The sequence below is a fragment of the Notamacropus eugenii genome, chromosome 2 (assembly GCF_028372415.1).
Source record: "Notamacropus eugenii isolate mMacEug1 chromosome 2, mMacEug1.pri_v2, whole genome shotgun sequence".
NCBI classification, from domain to species: Eukaryota; Metazoa; Chordata; class Mammalia; order Diprotodontia; family Macropodidae; genus Notamacropus; species Notamacropus eugenii.
Window position 1 is genome coordinate 379,742,193 of NC_092873.1, and position 16,991 is coordinate 379,759,183.

General features: G+C 41.1%; 2 protein-coding genes across 13 annotated transcripts in view; one reads left to right on the forward strand and one right to left on the reverse strand.

The window, feature by feature from the left end:
- ASH1L (ASH1 like histone lysine methyltransferase) overlaps positions 1-4,163 on the reverse strand; it is a 249,432-nt gene extending 245,269 nt beyond the window's left edge. For 2 of the 4 annotated variants that reach the window (XM_072637783.1, XM_072637786.1), the window contains exon 1: positions 3,160-3,295. The gene's annotated coding sequence lies outside the window, so the exon portion shown is untranslated. Of the gene's footprint in view, positions 1-3,159; positions 3,296-3,772; positions 3,897-4,074 lie in introns of those variants that run through there. The other 2 variants (XM_072637784.1, XM_072637785.1) reach the window with 2 other exon arrangements.
- Positions 3,170-16,991, forward strand: part of DAP3 (death associated protein 3) — a 49,101-nt gene continuing 35,279 nt past the window's right edge. For 6 of the 9 annotated variants that reach the window (XM_072637799.1, XM_072637806.1, XM_072637805.1 and 3 more), the window contains exon 1: positions 4,155-4,284. The gene's annotated coding sequence lies outside the window, so the exon portion shown is untranslated. Of the gene's footprint in view, positions 3,293-4,154; positions 4,285-4,445; positions 4,850-16,991 lie in introns of those variants that run through there. The other 3 variants (XM_072637800.1, XM_072637802.1, XM_072637803.1) reach the window with 2 other exon arrangements.

Sequence of the window (16,991 nt, forward strand, 5' to 3'; positions counted from 1 at the left end):
AGGACTTAAAAAGATTCTCAATTGGTCTTCTAAGGCAAAATGCCTTCCACATCCAGAGAAAGAACTATGGAATTCAATTGCAGAATGTAGCACTTCATTTTGTGTGTGTGTGTGTGTGTGTGTGTGTGTGTGTATTATGTTTTGGTTTGTTATATGATTTCTCCCATTTATTTTACTTCTTCCACACAGCATGACTATAGTGAAAATGTATTTCATGGGAATATATGTGTAGAACCTATATAAAATTGTATGCCATCTCAGGCAGGGAAGGGGGAAGAGGGAGGGAGGGAATAATAATAATTTAAGTTATATGTCAGTGATTGTAGAACACTGAAAATAAATAAAATGAATTTTTAAAAAAAGAAAGAAAATTAAAAGGAACAAGGTGTGTTCATCCTTCATTGCCGAAGAAGACCATGCCATCAGAGAAATGATGACATGACTTGCACTTGACTTTGTTTTGAGTGAGGGAGGGCTGTGCAGGTCACCAGCCTCACTTCTCCTTCAGAGCCATCTGAATCCAGTGACCACATATTCATCAGGATGACTGGAGATGACCCAGGATGAGGCAGTTGGGGTTAAGTGGCTTGCCCAACATCACACAGCTAGTGAGTGTCAAGTGTCTAAGGGGAGATTTGACCTCAGGTCCTCCTGAGTCCTGCACTGGTGCCCTATCCACTGCACCGCCATGCTGCCCCAAAAGGAACAAGGTAAAAACAAGGCCAGACACAGGTAAACAATTACCATATCACTTGTTTCCAAGGTCACATAATACAAGACAAGTTTATAAAATGTGATTCAACAAGTCCTAACCAGTCCTATCAAAACTCCCTAATATTGTCACAGAATCTTCTGACCTTTTTAGAAACATCACACCACCATCTTCTCTTACTTTATCTGCTCTCATTCTAAATACAAGCACAGAAAACACCTGAGCATATACATCAAACCCTACAACAATTAAGTAATAAGGACTTGAGGATGGGAGGATGTAACTTTGTTACAAATATTCTCCACTGTACATAGGCTGCCTTTTAACATTTGAATATCATTTGTGTTATACAAAAGTTTTGGTGGCATTGCATTTGTTAATTTAGATTTCATGTGTATATATATATATATATACTTGCATATATATATATATAAAATATGTATATATGTATGAAATATAAGTCAGGGTCAAACCAATCAAGAAACCACCCATCTTCCCACAAGCACTTCCCATCAGCTCAGGAAATCTCCTCTATACTTAGTTATGGGAGGGCTTGCATTGTACACACTCACCTGTTAGAAAATATAGTGTACCAACTCCTAGGTGTATTAAAAATGGTAATGCCCACCTCCTAAACACAGTTTAGATAGTGGCTCCTAAACCCAATACACATGGACCATACAAACATTTGGTATCACATACTCACTCTGTTAAAGAAATTCTCCTAGATCCTTATTATGCCCTCTTGGCTTAAAGATATTAATTTTCTCCAGGTATACTGAACAAACTTTGAAGGAAAAAGTTTCTTAGTCTCATTTCTACACAGGCTACTTTGTATGGTAGATCAACTTCCTCCTCTCAAGGTAATTTTGCAGTATGAATACAACCTATTCCATCAGGTTTACCCAATCACACTTCCCATAATCATAGGCCAGCTAACAATGATACCTCTTCCCATCAACACAAAGCACAGTCTGGGTCAGTCCACAGACCAAAATGTAAGGGATTTCCCTCACTCAAATACATACAAACAACCTGACCACCTCCTCCATTAACATAAAGTAATTTGGTAAACAGCATATAGCTTTCTCTAAATACTTATGGATCAGTCTTACAAAAACAACCTATATTCCTTTAACATTCATGTAACATCACAGATATTCTTGAACGCTCTCAGATACAAGCTAAATAACTCTAACTTTTTTCCTATGTAAAATTAAATCATATTGATAAGGGTCCACTATCCCATTTGTATGAGGAGCAAAATAGGAATCAAGAAATGAGGTGTTGGAAAAGCAAGAACTAACTTGCTGAGTGGCCAGAAAGCCTTTAGTTAAACCCTTTTTAGTACTCAATATATTCATTTGTAAAATAAGGGCAGAACCTACCTACTTTACCAGATTGTTTCCAGGAAAAAGAAAAGTTAGACATAAAACATGCATAAATATGATTCAAATTTAAAAGTATTTCAACTGAACTGAATTCTATGTACCCAAGTCAGCACACAAGTTACCATTTTCCCTTACAGGCTAGTCTATCAAAAATATTCATTACATCTATCCATGATGTAAGGGTATATATTAGTCCTAAAAGGAAAATTCATCATCCCAAGAACCTCTTCCATAAACAAAAACTAATCAGATATTTTCATTCCTCCTTCAACTATAATCAACTGGTTGGTAAGTAGGAAATATCTTTCATCCCTACCACACCAACCTGTCAAGGAGATCCCAACTGCTATTAAATATATACACCAATCTATTTTGAGAATCCCAGCACCCCTAATACATACAGATAATTCTGGAACCCCCATTCCCGATTAAACACATGTGCCATGAAGAGGGTTCCCATTCTGATAATGTACCTGCAGCACTTACATAAATATCACCTGTCCATAGCCCCAAAGGAGTCTCCTAAGTCATCCCTAACATCTCCAAACACGCAGACCAGCCAGTCGTAGTCTCTAAACCTAATATTGTGTACGTAGGCCAGCCCATCCTTATTCCTCACACAAGGACCACAGAACATCCCTCTGTCAAAAATTCCACGGCCCCCACCCCCCATCGCCCTCACCAATCTCGTCCAGGATACTCCATTCCCTAAACGGACACAGGCCAGTCTGTCTCAGGGATCCCCCCAATCATGCCAATGCACTGAGACCAACCTGTCAGGGACATCCGCCCGACTCCGCCTCTACTCCCTCCCTTCCTTCTCCTCCCTCCCTCTCTTTCCCTCCCCCCCAGGAACCGGCCTGTCAGGAACACCCCTTGACCCCCTCCCGGCGGGACTTCCCGGTCGGCCTAGGATCCCCTCCCCTCCCCCATCCCTGCCAACCCTCTCCCAGAGGTCCAGGACCCGGGATGACGGTGGCTCCCCCGAGGCCGAGGCCTGGCCGCTGGGAGGGTAGCCTGCAGGCTCGGAGGCCTCCCAGGCTGGCTTCCACTCACCGTGTCAGAGACCGGGGACGAATGAGATGAGGAGAGGGCAAAGAGTTGGGGAGGGTAGGCGGCCGCCTTGGGGTTCCTCCGCTTCCCTGGGTCCGCGGCGGATCCCTCCCGCTTGTCAGGCGGCGGCAGGCGGGTGAGCAGACTGGCGGGAAGGAAAAGGGGGAGAGGGGAACGGACTGGGGCAGGGGGGGAAGGCTTAGGGGAGGCGGGGCCCGCAACCGAGAAGGGGGATCGTCTCCCCCTCTGCAAAACGAACCCAAAATGGCGGCGGGAGCGGCGGCGGCAGAGAGGCAGCGGCGGCAGCTCCTCGGGAGGGAGGGATGGAGGGAGGGAGCGAAGGGCGCCTCGCGCCCCCCCACCTCCCACTCCTCCCTCCTCGCGCTCTCCCCCCACGTCCTTCCCCGCTCCTCCCCCCGCCCAACTCCGGCCGACGGACGAGCGCGCGCGCGCCCGCGGCTCTGCCTAGCTCACCAGCTCCCCACCAACCACTAGCTTCCGTCGCCCCGCGCTCCTGCCCACACGCGCTTCGCTTGCTCAGGGACTTCTTCTCGCGCGTCCCCCACTCCTCGTTTTCCCCTGTCAAGCCGGCTCTGGCGCGGACCCACACGCTTACCTCAGGCGGTGCTAGCAGTAGCCGCCGCCTCCGCCTCTTCTTCTAGCCTCCCCCCACCCCGCCCCCACCACCACCAACCGCCGCGGCCGCCGCCTCCACCTCCTCCTCCTCCTCCTCCTCCTCCTCCTCCTCCTCCTCCTTTTCCCCCTCCCCCCAGCGCGTGCGCCTCCCACAATCCCCACAGCGGGACTATTCCATTCCCGTCGGCTGCAGGGGCGTAGGTAAAGGGGGCTGGGAAGAGCAGGAGGAATTTGTCCTCGGCTCAGTTCTACAAAATTTGGGAGGCGCGAAGGAACACGTACCTACGTCCTCAACCCGGAAGAAGGGAGAGAAAGTTTAACCCCGTCGCGCCATCTGTAGTCACCCTGATCACACGCCCTTCTGGGCCCTGGTGAGCCAGCGAGGGACGTCCTCGCGCCCCCTTAGCCTGCGGGCGGTTGGAGGCAGCGGCGGCTGCGCGCTGAGCAGCTTCCTGCAGTAGGGCTCGAGCCTGGCTGTCTCTGGGATCGCGGGTGAGTGACTCGGGCTGGGGCCAGGGAGCTGAGCCCGAGGGGGCCGGCCAGGGCCGGGCTTAGGGCTTGGGTGCGCGTTGAAACGGAAGCCGACCCCGACGTGCGCGCGGCGCGACGGAGGGCGCCGCGCCGCGAGGGGAGGCGGGTGCGGGAAAGCGCCTAGGCGTTCCCGTGGCCGTGGCGTGTTCGATCCGCGCCTAGGGGCTAGGGACGCGGCCCCGGAGCTTTGGGCGGGGGAATCGGAATATACGGAGCCTCGGGTTTCTGGTTACGTCTGCAGCCCCTGTGCAGCCTCTCCCCCAACTCGTGATTTCGGGGAAAGGCGCGCGGGGGAGGGAGGCTCGGGACAAGCCGGCCAGAGAGGGCAGCAGTTCTGACTGGGCTCCAGCGGCGGGCCCCCCCTCGAGTGACCTGCGGGTTCTGTTTGTACCTCCTTAGGGCAGAAGTGGGCGGGAAAACTGCCCCATATCTGCCTTCGGGGGGTGGCGTGTGTGGCACCCGTGTTCTTAAACTTGAGTGAGAACTCGTGGTGTAGTAGAAAGGTTCCTGGAGGCAGAGCCACTTCGTAAGTATGTGACCTTAAGGAGGTTACTTCTCTCTCTCTGGGCCTCAGTTTCCTCATCTGTAAAATAAGTAGGTTAAATGAGCTGAACTTCCTACCCACTAATATGATCACACTGACTTTTCATAGGCTTTAAGTAAGCATTGTGGGGTTGTTTGTAGTATTACCTCTGTTAACATCATTTGTGGGTGTAGTTGTTGTCTTTGTGTTCCCCTTATTGGTTCAACAAGCGCTTTAATAAAGAGCTAGCCCCGTGCTCTGAGCTTTGAATGTAAAGATAGTAACTACTGATGATTGTATTGCCTTGTGATATTTACGAAGCTCTTTCCCTACATCGCTTTGAGGAGATGGGTACTGTCGGTATTCCCATCATACCTACGAGTAGGAGAGCTGAAGACCTAAGGTGACTCCTTGTCACACAGCTTAAGTGTGGGAGGCGAACATTAACCACTAGGTCTTTCCTTACTGATTCCAAATCCAGCCTTTGCTCTGTAACACACTACCTCAAAAATGAAATAAAACTTAAAAAAAACCAACATAGTGTCTTTTCCAAAAACTTAGAAAATTTACTGTTTCTGTTATAGACCATCTAATTCTATAAAATTAGGGCTATAGTCCTCAACAATTTCTGTTCATTTCCTTTTCCAGATTTAAAGTTTGTTTATATGTAACCAGCTGATAGTCCTTTGACTTTCCAGAGAGGTAGAATAATTTGACAAAATGGCTACCTCACACCTGAGAAACTTGGTAGATTGGGCCTATTCTGGAAAAATGTTTCCCAAATTCCCGTTTTCTTATTTTTTTAAAAAAAATGTGTAGACTTTGTAAGGGGAAAGGAAATTTGAGAAGTGAGGTACCACTTTCTGAGGGAGGTGGGGTCAAAAAGTGCCTTAAGGAAAGAAGAGGGATTTCAAACCTGGAGACAAATAGGCAGTGGGGCTTAAACTTGGAACTTGACCTTTATGAATACATAATTAGAGGTGGGAAAGGAGGGAAACTTGATAGAATTCGACAGACACTCTCTCCCTTTAAATGAATGTAATCTCTAGGTGGGCAGGAACTTTCCTTTTCTCTGTGTCTTTGTTTAGTCCCTAGCGCAGCGCCTTGCACTAAACAATTGCTTATTAACGTCTGGTGAATTAGAATCGAGTTGCTTTTATGTCTTGGATACCAGCAGCTAGGTGTCTCAGGGAATGGAACACTAGACCTGGAACCAGGAAGACCTGAATTCAAGTACAGCCTCAGACACTTATTAGCTGTGTGACTCTGGGCAAGGTACTTAACCTTTGAGAACTAAGTTTCCCCATCTGTAAAATGGGAATAATAACAGTATCTACTCCATCACAGGGTTTTCGTGAGGATCAAAAGAGATAATATTTGTATATATTTGTAAATTGCTTAGCACGGTGCCCGGCCCATAGTAGATGCTTCTGTACATGTTGATTCTCTTCACCTTCATAAGCCCCTTTGCCAATCTCCTTATGCCTCTAATTAGAATAAGGTTTTTAAATCCATAAGGTAAAATACAGAGGATTATGAAGGGAATCAATTATATGGAAATAAAATTATCAAAACATTGGAAAAACAAATTCACAGACTTGAAGTTAAGATTGCCTGGTCAACATTGATCTCATGGGTCTTTCAGCTCTTTTCTAAGATCTCATTTACAGCAGCATTTATTGTCTCTTGTGCTAGCTGAACCTGCTTCTTAGTAGTTAAGACTCATTTTTCTCTGGTCAAGTGAAGCTTTTGAATATTGAAATCTAGATAATTATAAGAATCATAGGCCAGTAACTTCTTCCATGCTGAATCTTTTAGCTAGGAAAAATTATCACTTCTTCAAATTTCAATTCTTCTTGCTCTTGTTCTATTGATCACACACACTCATATCCCAAAGACCCCATGTTGAAAATGGCCTAAAGTTCTGAATCTACAAACTAGATAATTGACCCTTGAAAACCAGATGGTGACAAGGTCCACCTAAAAGCCAGTTGCCAGAGACTGGTGAGTGTCCTAAGTTTTATTGATAACCCTTTGTTTTTTATGACACAATCATCACTTTGAAATATATATGAATTGTTTTGTAAGGAAGAAAGTGAGTCATCTTTAATGCCTTTCTTCTTACTCTTCCTATTCAAATCCCTTCAAATTTTGTCTCTTCCATGAAACCTGATCACCCACATTTATCTTTTTTCTCTCATCTCCTATCATACCTATTGTTTCTGTCCCTCGTTTTGTCATTTGTTTAAGTCTTTGATATAGTGTGTTTGTCATCTTCTACTAAATTGTAATCTCTTTTTGAGTGTGGGGATTTCATCAAATACTACTTGGATCTGTAGTACTCATGCTTTTCATAAGTATAATAGGCATTCAAACTGAGTTTAATTGACTGTCAGCTACTGTAGTAGAATTCCTCACCATCAGCATTTATAAAATACCAAATTCGACATGATGTTCGTTGAGCATCTTTATATACAGGTGAACCCCTGATTTTAGGTAATCTGTGCCAACTGATAGCAAGATTCAGACAATCATACAGGATATTAAAAACAGTTTAAAAAGCATTCATCCTCTCATTCTTTGCGGAATTGCAAACTTGAAGACTATAGGGGCAAATCTGGCAATACACAGTAAAGTGTATTTTACAAATTCAAAACTGACCATAAAAGCTAACTATGTCTATCCTTTGAATAAATAATTCTATTGTTGGGAATATATTCTGAGAATGTGATTTAAAGCAGCAACAACCAAAAAAAAAAAACACACACAGCCCCTTCAAAGATTGTTTTAAAATTATTTGCAACTGCAAAACAAAAAACTAGAATCAAGTTAATGTCCAATAGTGTTTGAATCTAGTACCTAAAAGTAGTAGAGTCCAATTAAGACCAACACTGAAGAAAACAGAGGTGTCAGAATAGACTTTTTGAAATATAAAGCAAAATTTTAAAAGGCAGACCTGGAAAATCAGAGTACATAATGTCAAGCAATACAGAAGTAGAAAAATGAATTACAAGTAAGGGACAAAGAATCCTGATGGGGTCTAAGAGTATGGATGAAAATAATGTTAGAGTTAATATGTTGAAATTAGTTAATTTGAATGTGAATGGTTACTTGCCGAGCTAAGTTGGCTGTATTGAGGTTCATTATTAAGTTTTTAATAAAGTACTTATTTTTTTTACATGCAATGTTCATAGATGTGCAGTTAACCTTTTATTATCTATTCTTGATTATTTACACTAATGGAAGGAAACATACAGGAATAGTCCCAAAATCTTTTGCATTTTGATTTTAATATGGCTGTATCTAGACTGAGAATGAAATAATAAAAGACTATAGAGAACTGAATTAAAGGAAATTTGAAAACTTGTCATGTTTCCTCAGTTGTCATTGTTCAACTCCCAGTATTCTACATCATGCCATAAAGAGAAGTTTTTCCTAGAACTGTCCATAAAGTACCCTGAATGAAGGAAAGCCATTGAGATTTTAGTTGTTTTAAATTTCAAAGAACTTTCTTGCAAGAATGTAGCTTTCATTTGAAATAATTATCAGAGGCACTGTACTTAAAAGTTTTAAAATCAGATTTTATTGGATGAAATCAGGTATAATCAAACTGCAGTTTATTTCAAAGATTTAAGTACCTACTGTATTCAGTACTCCTCCTAAAAACATGACAAAATGGAAAAAAAATCCATACTCTAAAGGTATTATACCTAAACATGAAAGGCTTATGAAACTATGTATTAACAAAAGGAAAATCCTTCTGAAATGCTTGCTAGGGACAAAGATTTGCTTTTTATAATAGGGAAATTTAAAAAGTTATCAGTATTACTTTTTATCTTTATCTCACAATATATTGAATTTCCATAAGTTCATACTACTGACCAGCTCACTAATAGGAAAAAGTGGACTTCTGAAAAGGAGCTAAAATGCTTTTTGTAGACTTCAGAGATGTTTTTAGATACTTTGTACAATACAAAAATTAAAACCCATCAGATTTTAATAATTTCATGAGCTTAAAGTCACAAGAAAAAAAACAACAGATTCTTGCATTAAGATCTGTTTGTGGTCCGTTTGTAAAGAATAATCATATTAGCTTCATGTTATAGTGGGATCTTATAAGTTAATTGGTCCCAGTATCCAAAAGTGTTACTATAAAAAAATGAAAAGTGTGAGATTCCAACATGCATATGTAATTCATTCACACATTCCCCTTTAATCACAGGTACTAGAGATCTTACTAAGAACAGAATTAACTTATTTTGAATAAAAGATTGATCATCAGAGCAGAAATGAAAACATAAACCAAATTTTAATTGTTTTATTGTCTTTACCTGTTGCTTTTTAGACATTATGGTTACTTTTATGACATTTTTTCCTTTTTGAAAGTTATCCTACCAATGATTATTTTTTTTGAATGTAGAGGTTTGACTGGAAATACCAGTGAAAGCACAACTTACACTACATCTATTTTGAACTTTGTAGAATTAATACTGAATGTGCTTATACCATAAGTTATTTCCAGTCATATCTGCTATGGTTTTCTTCTCCAAGATCCACGACCTTGGCCCTACATTATTAATTAACTATTGAAGACAAATTTTTCAGTTGTTTGATAAATCTTTTTAGCCTGACACCAGAATCCCTTTTTCAGCCTTGCTTCTTTAACCACCTCATTTGGAAGGAGTAATATGCATCCAGTCCTTCCTATCCTTAGAACCATAGGTGAATATTAATATTTCCCATTTCTGACAGGCTGGAGGTTTTAGGAGTAGTCTGTCAGAGGCTTTTTCTAACTAAAGTGTTTCATAAATGTTTTTACTTTTCTGTCCTTGAACCTCATTCCAGGGAAGCCAAGTAGATTTATCCATGGATAAATGAATGAACAAAAAGTACTAAGTGATTATTCTGTACTTAAGAACTGTGAATATAAACAGGAAAAGAAGATGGTTCCCTCTCTCTGAAAACTTATACTCCTATTTGGAGAAGGGAATAATAGAAGAGAATAGGCCAGGAGGAGTGAACCGGGGCCTCCAGGCCACATGTGGCCTTCTACATTCTTAAGTGCAACCCATTGATTGAAACCAAACTTAACAGAACAAATTTGTTCTTCTTGCACTTGAGGACATAGAGGACCACATGAGGCCTACCCCTGGAATAAGCATTTGTATGGTGCTTGATACCAGGCACTGTGATAAGCACTTTACAAATATAAACAATACTTGTGGAAGATTCACCTTCAGGGCAGATGGCAAGGCTCAAGAATCTTTAGGATGTACTGAGGTGTTCGCCCCCATAGAAGAGCAGCTAGGTAGCACATGGGATTGAGTGTCAACCTGGGAGTCAGAGAGACTCCTCTTTCTGAGTTCATATCTGGCCTCAGACATTTACTTGTTGTGTCACCCTAAGCAAGCTACTTAACCCTTGTTTGCCTCAGTTTCCTCTTCTGTCAGAAGATCTAGAAAAGGAAATATCTAACCATTCCAATATCTTTTTCAAGAAAATCCCAAATGGAGTCATGAAGAGTCAGACACAACTAAACAACAATGCAAAATGCCCCCGTAGGAATAGCCCATCACTGTTGGGATGAAGAGAGTGGGTGTACTTTTCTGAGTTAAGAGGGGATTCTAGGTTCCCTGTAGCAGGGGTAGAAATGGAGTTTCAGTGCCAGACTAGGGTGGGAAAAGGAGAAAGGACATCAGCAAGAAGGTTGGGTGACCCTTCAAGTGCCCACCCCACCTCATAGGTCAGACTATGGGGAAGATAGAATTAGGTCCCAGCTAGCCAAGAAGCTACTTTATGCTTGACTCCATCCTAGGCATAAGATATAATTTTTACAGCTAATATCTCTGATAAAGGCCTCATTTCTAAAATATATAGAGAACTGAGTCAAATTTACAAGAATAGAAGTCATTCCCCAATTGATAAATGGTCAAAGGATATGAACAGTCAGTTTTCAAAGGAAGAAATTAGAGCTATCTATGGTCATATGAAAAAATACTCTAAATCACTATTGATTAGAGAGATGAAAATCAAAACAACTCTGAGGTACTCCATCATACCTGTCGGATTGACTACTATGACACAGCAGGAAGATGATAAATGCTGGAGAAGATGTGAGAGAGTTGGAAAATTAATTCATTGTTGGTGGAGCTGTGACCTGATCCAACCATTCTGGAGAGCAATTTGGAACTATGCCCAAAGGGCTAAAAAAATGTGCATACCCTTTGACCCAGCAATATCAGTTCTAGGGCTGTATCCCAGAGGATCATAAAAATAGGAAAGGGTCCCACATGTACAAAACATATATATATGTGTGTGTGTGTATATATATATATATATGTATATATTTTTTTTTTTGAGGGGATGCCCATCAATTGGGGAATGGCTGAACAAGTTATGGTATATGAATGTAATGAAATACTATTGTGCTATAAGAAATGATGAACAGGAAGACTTCAGAGAGTCCTAGAAGAACATGTATGAACTGATGCTGAGTGAAAGGAGCGGAACTTGAACAGAAACTGAGATGAGTATGAGAACCTGGGTGACTAGAAGGATACTGATACAATAGAAATAAGCAAGTTTGGAAAAGTTAACTTTGGGGTAAAGTTAATTTGGGCATGTTGAATTTGAGATACATGTTTCAGAATGTCTGAAGTTCATGATGAGACATTGGAATTCAGCAGAGAATAGGACTAAATATATAGATTTGAGAGTCATCTTCATAGAGATAATAATATATACCCATATATAATATAATAATTATACCCATCAGAGCTGTGATCCACAACAATACTGGGAGGTAATGGGCTATTATTAGTCCATTTTACAGATGAGGAAAATGAAGGGAATATTTGAAGTAACTTGCCTAGAATCACACAGCAACTAAGAGTGGATGTAAACTCAGATATGTATCCACTGCACCATCTAGCTGTCTCACTCAGTCTGTAACTGTCTAGTCCATAGATAAGACCTGGATGATAAAGGAATGAATGAAACTCCCATAAGTTTCAGTCTCAAACTCACTGTATCCAAAACAACTCATTATCTTGGACTCTTAACTGTCCATCCACTTTCTTTTGTGGGCACCACTCTCTATCTTTCTAGTCACCAGTGTTCTCAACCTTAGATAATCACTCATCCTGCATATCCAGTCCATTGGCAAGTCATGTTGGTTCTACCTCCCCAATATTTTTCACCCCTCCTTAAATTAAGACCACTTACTGGAGTAATTGGAATGAAAACTCTCTTTGTGAATTGGAGAAGTTTTGAAATGAGGTCATTTGTTCATTTTTTTCTTAACCTATTTCAGTTTCAATAATGTCTGCATCTGAGAGGAAAAAAAACCAAACCCACTCACAACACTTAGGTATCTAAAAGACATTTGTTAGAGGTTTTAAATATTTTTATTGGCATCTTTTATTTTTATATCACATTTTCTGACTATATCACTCCACTTTGCCTCCCCAGCAAGTTCCTTTTAACAGAACATAGAAAGAAAAAAAAAAAGTCAACAAAGCTAACCAAGATGCCAGCCACGTCTGATGATGCATGCCTTATTCCTCACCTCTGCAAAGAGAGAAAGATTCATTTCCTTATCCCTTTTGGGGACAAGTTTGGTTGTTGTCATTATACTGTTTTCAGCTTCATTTTATTCTTCCTCTTTACATTGGTGTGGTCATTGTGTATATTCTACTTATTTATTCTGCCCAAGTTAATGTTAATATAAGCCTTCCTACACTTCTCTGAATTAATGTTCATTGTTTATTATATGTAATAGAATTCTGTTAGATTAACGTACTTTAATTTGTTTACCCATACCCAGTCAACAAGCATCTACTTGCTTTCCAGTTGTTTGCTACCACACAGAGTGGTGATAACAAATTTGTTTTCCAACCTCAACTGGGCAGCTCCTTTCGTTGTCATTTAGTCATTTTGGCCGTATCCTACTCTTTGTGAATCCATTTGAAGTTTTCTTGGCAAAGATACTGGAGTGGATTCTCATTTCCTTCTCTAGATCATTTTACAGATGAGGAAATTGAGACAAAAAGGGTTAAGTGACTTGTTCAGGGTTGCATAGTAGTAGGTGTCTGAGGCCAGATTTGAACTCAGGAAGATGAAGTTTTCTGACTCCAGGCTCAGAACTCTGGATCGTGCAGTGGCACCATCTAGCCTCTTTTTTTCTTTCCTCTTTTATTCCCTATCTCACTTTCTGAGGGTAAGCAGTAAGCCTTAAACCTGTTGGTGAATTAAGGGGATATCTACCTCAAGCATGTGAAGGCTTTCCCCAGTAAAACAGGTGAATGAGAACAGTTTGTTTCAGCAACTATGAAGGCAGCCAAAGCAGGTACTGTGGAGTTCATGAAGGTTGGTAAAGTATCAAAGACACTGAGGTCACCCATTGCATACTGGGCCCATTGCCATTCTTTTTTTTTTTTTTTTTAAATATTTATTTATTTATTTATTTTTCATTTTCAGCATTCATTTCCACAAAATTGAGTTCTAAATTTTCTCCTTATCTCTCTCTTACCCCCATCCCATAATGCCTTGCATTCTGATTACTCCTTCCCTTAATATGCCATGCCTTCTATCACACCCCTCCCTTCCCTTATCTCTGTCTTCTCTCTTTTCTTGCAGGGAAAGATAGATTTCTTTACCCCATTACCTGTATTTCTTATTTCCCAGTTGCATACAAAAACAATTCTCAACATTCATTCCTAAAACTTTGAGTTCCAACTTCTCTCCCCTCCTCCTTCCCCACCCATCCCCACTGAGAAGGCAAGCAATTCAATATAGGCTATATATGTGTAGTTCTGCAAAAGTCTTCCATAATAGTCATGTTGTGGAAGACTAAATATATTTCCCTCCATCCTATCGTGCCCCCCATTTATTCTATTCTCTCTTTTGACCTTATCCCTCCCCAAAAGTGTTTACTTCTAATTATTCCCTCCTCACATTTGCCCTCCCTTCTATCATCCTCCCCACCCCACTTGTCACCTTCTCCCCTACTTTCCTGTAGTGTAAGATGGATTTTCCTACCAGATTGAGTGAGCATGTTATTCCCTCCTTAAGCCTAATGTGAAGAGAGTAAGCTGCACTTTTTCCCTCTCATCTCCTCCCTTTTCTCCTCCATTGAAAAAACTTTTCATTGCCTCTTTTATGAGAGATAATTTGCCCCATTTCATTTTTCCCTTTCTCCTCCCAATATATTCTTTCCTCACCCCTTAATTTTATTTTTTAGATATCATCCCCTTCTTATTCATCTCACCCTGTGCTCTGTGTGTGTGTGTGTGTGTGTGTGTGTGTGTGTGTGTGTGTGTAATCCCTCCAACTACCCAAATACTGAGAAAAGTCTCAAGAGTTATAAATATTATCTTTCCATGTAGGAATGAAAACAGTTAAATTTTAGAAAGTCCCTTATGATATCTCTTTCCTGTTTACCTTTTCATGTTTCTCCTGATTCTTGTGTTTGAAAGTCAAATTTTGTATTCAGTTCTGGTCTTTTCATCAAGAATGCTTGAAAGTCCTCTATCTCATTGAATGACCATCCTTTTCCCTGAAATATTATACCCAGTTTTGCTGGGTAGGTGATTCTTGGTTTTAATCTTAATTCCTTTGACTTCTGGAATATCATGTTCCAAGCCCTATGTCCCTGAACGTAGAAACTGCTGGGTCTTGTGTTATCCTGATTGCATTTCCACAATACTCAAATTGTTTCTTTCTAGCTGCTTGCAATATTTTCTCCTTGACGTGGGAACTCTGGAATTTGGCTACAACATTCCTAAGAGTTTCTCTTTTCAGATCTCTTTTAGGAGGTCATTGGTGGATTCTTTCAATATTTATTTTACCCTCTGGTTCTAGAATATCAGGGCAGTTTTCCTTGATAGTTTCATGAAAGATGATATCTAGGCTCTTTTTTTGATCATGGCTTTCAGGTAGTCCCATAATTTATAAATTGTCTCTCCTGGATCTATTTTCCAGGTCAGTTGTTTTTCCAATGAGATAGTTCACATTATCTTCTATTTTTTCATTCTTTTGATTTTGTTTTGTAATTTCTTGGTTTCTCATAAAGTCATTAACTTCTGTCTGCTCCATTCTAATTTTTAAAGTACTATTTTCTTCAGTGAGCTTTTGAAGCTCCTTTTCCATTTGACTAATTCTGCTTTTTAAAGCATTCTTCTCCTCACCGACTTTTTGGACCTCATTTGCCAATTGAGTTAGCCTATTTTTGAAAGTGTTATTTTCTTTAGCATTTTTGGGGTTCTCCTTTAGCAAGCTGTTGATCACTTTTCATGATTTTCTTGCATTGCTGTCATTTCTCTTCCCAATTTTTCCTCCACTTCTCTTGCTTGATTTTCAGAATCCTTTTGAGCCTAAGACCATTGCATATTTATTTTGGAGGTTTTGGAAGCCTTGACTTCCTCTGATGGTATGCATTGTTCTTCCTCATCTGAAAAGATGGAAGAAAGTATCCTTCTATAGTCTTACTTTTCCCCTTTTTTGGGCATTTTCCCAGCCAGTTACTTGACTTTTGAGTCCTTTGTCAAGAGGAGGGTATACTCTGGGTATACTTTGTAAGTTCTCAATTCCTCCAGTCGAGGGAGAGGAGTTTACTTCTCTCCTAGCCTGCACATTCGTCTAGGAGCAACCAAAAACTTTTCTGCCCAGAATCTGGGAGTAGAATTCCCCCTCCACAACCTCCTCCAGCTCCATCAGGCCAGCCAGTGCTCCTCCTCACCCCAGGGCAGTGCTCAAGGCTGAGATTCAGATCAGCAGCTGATCTGAATTCCCCCTTCGCTTCAGGCAAAGGGCTCCAAAAATGGATGCTGCTGCTGCAGTGGTTGCTGCCAGCAGTCCAGACCATGTTCCCTTCTCCTGAGTGAAGGAGCTTTCTCACTGACCTTTGAAGCTGGCATTTGTGGGTTGAGGAATCTGGGAACTGCTGCCGGTGGTTCCCTGAAGCTTGTTCCCCATCCTGTTCCTGACGCACTGTGCAGTTCATGCCAGGCTGAGCTCTACTCTGAGCCCCATGCAGTAGACCTTTCCTGTCGGCCTTCCAGGCTGCCTTGGGCTGGAAATCTCTTTCACTGTCATTTTGTGGCTTTTGCTACTCTGGAATTTGTTTAGAGTCATTTTTTACAAGTATTTTATGGGCTGTGTCCAATGCCATTCATTTTTACTTTTGTCTTCCCATTGGACTTCAATGACTCTGGAAGACAGTGAGGCTGATGACTATGACTCTTCCACACTTAAAAATGTAATCCTCCTGTGTGAGTCAAGACATCGCTTTGTGGTGTCATTGATCTTCTTCGAAAACAAAGGACCAGTCTTACTCTCTTCAAAAATTGTTCCACCTTTTTTCTAACCCTCCTCAAGGCCTTCATAGCTTGTTTTTTCCCTTCTCTCACTGCTGAGTAGCTTCTTGTCTTCAGGGCATTTCACATGAACTCCCATTTCTCTCATTTTTTTTTTTAACCTGAAAACCCCTCACGGAGTGATTAGGTTCCATTTGACCAATTCTAATTTTTTAACAAGTTATTTTCTTCTTCAGTAAGATTTTTGTACCTCTTTGTCCAAGATGTTAATTATGTCTTCTTTTTACCTAGTTCTCACTATACCTTGCCCTCTTTCTTGTCCAGGCCAGCCCCTATACATATGCATTTAATCCTGTCCATTCCTATTTTCTCTAATTGACTGCATTCTCAGTCATCCTTCCCTCTCTTGAATCTTCAGCCTCTTCTTGTGAACCATTTCCTTCCTTATTGTTTTGAGATATTCCTAAGACTCCCCATCCTTTAAAAAAACCTCCACTAGATCTTCCCATTCCCTCAAACTTATCAATTTGCGTATCTTTCCTCTCTTTTAAAGCCTAGATCCTTGAAAAAAATTATCTACACTTTCTGTACTTCTCTGCTCACACAATCCTTTGCATTCTGTCTCTCACTTCATCACCAACTGAAATGACCCCCTCCAAAGTTACCATTGATCTTTCAGTTGCCAAGTCCAATAGTCTTTTTCAGTCCTTAGACTTCCCAGTCTATTTGTAAAATTGATGCCTCTTAGATATTCTTTTCCTCATGTTTGCATCACATTACTCTTTGCTGGTTCACCTCCTCATTCTCTGACCACTCCTCGGGCTGTTTTA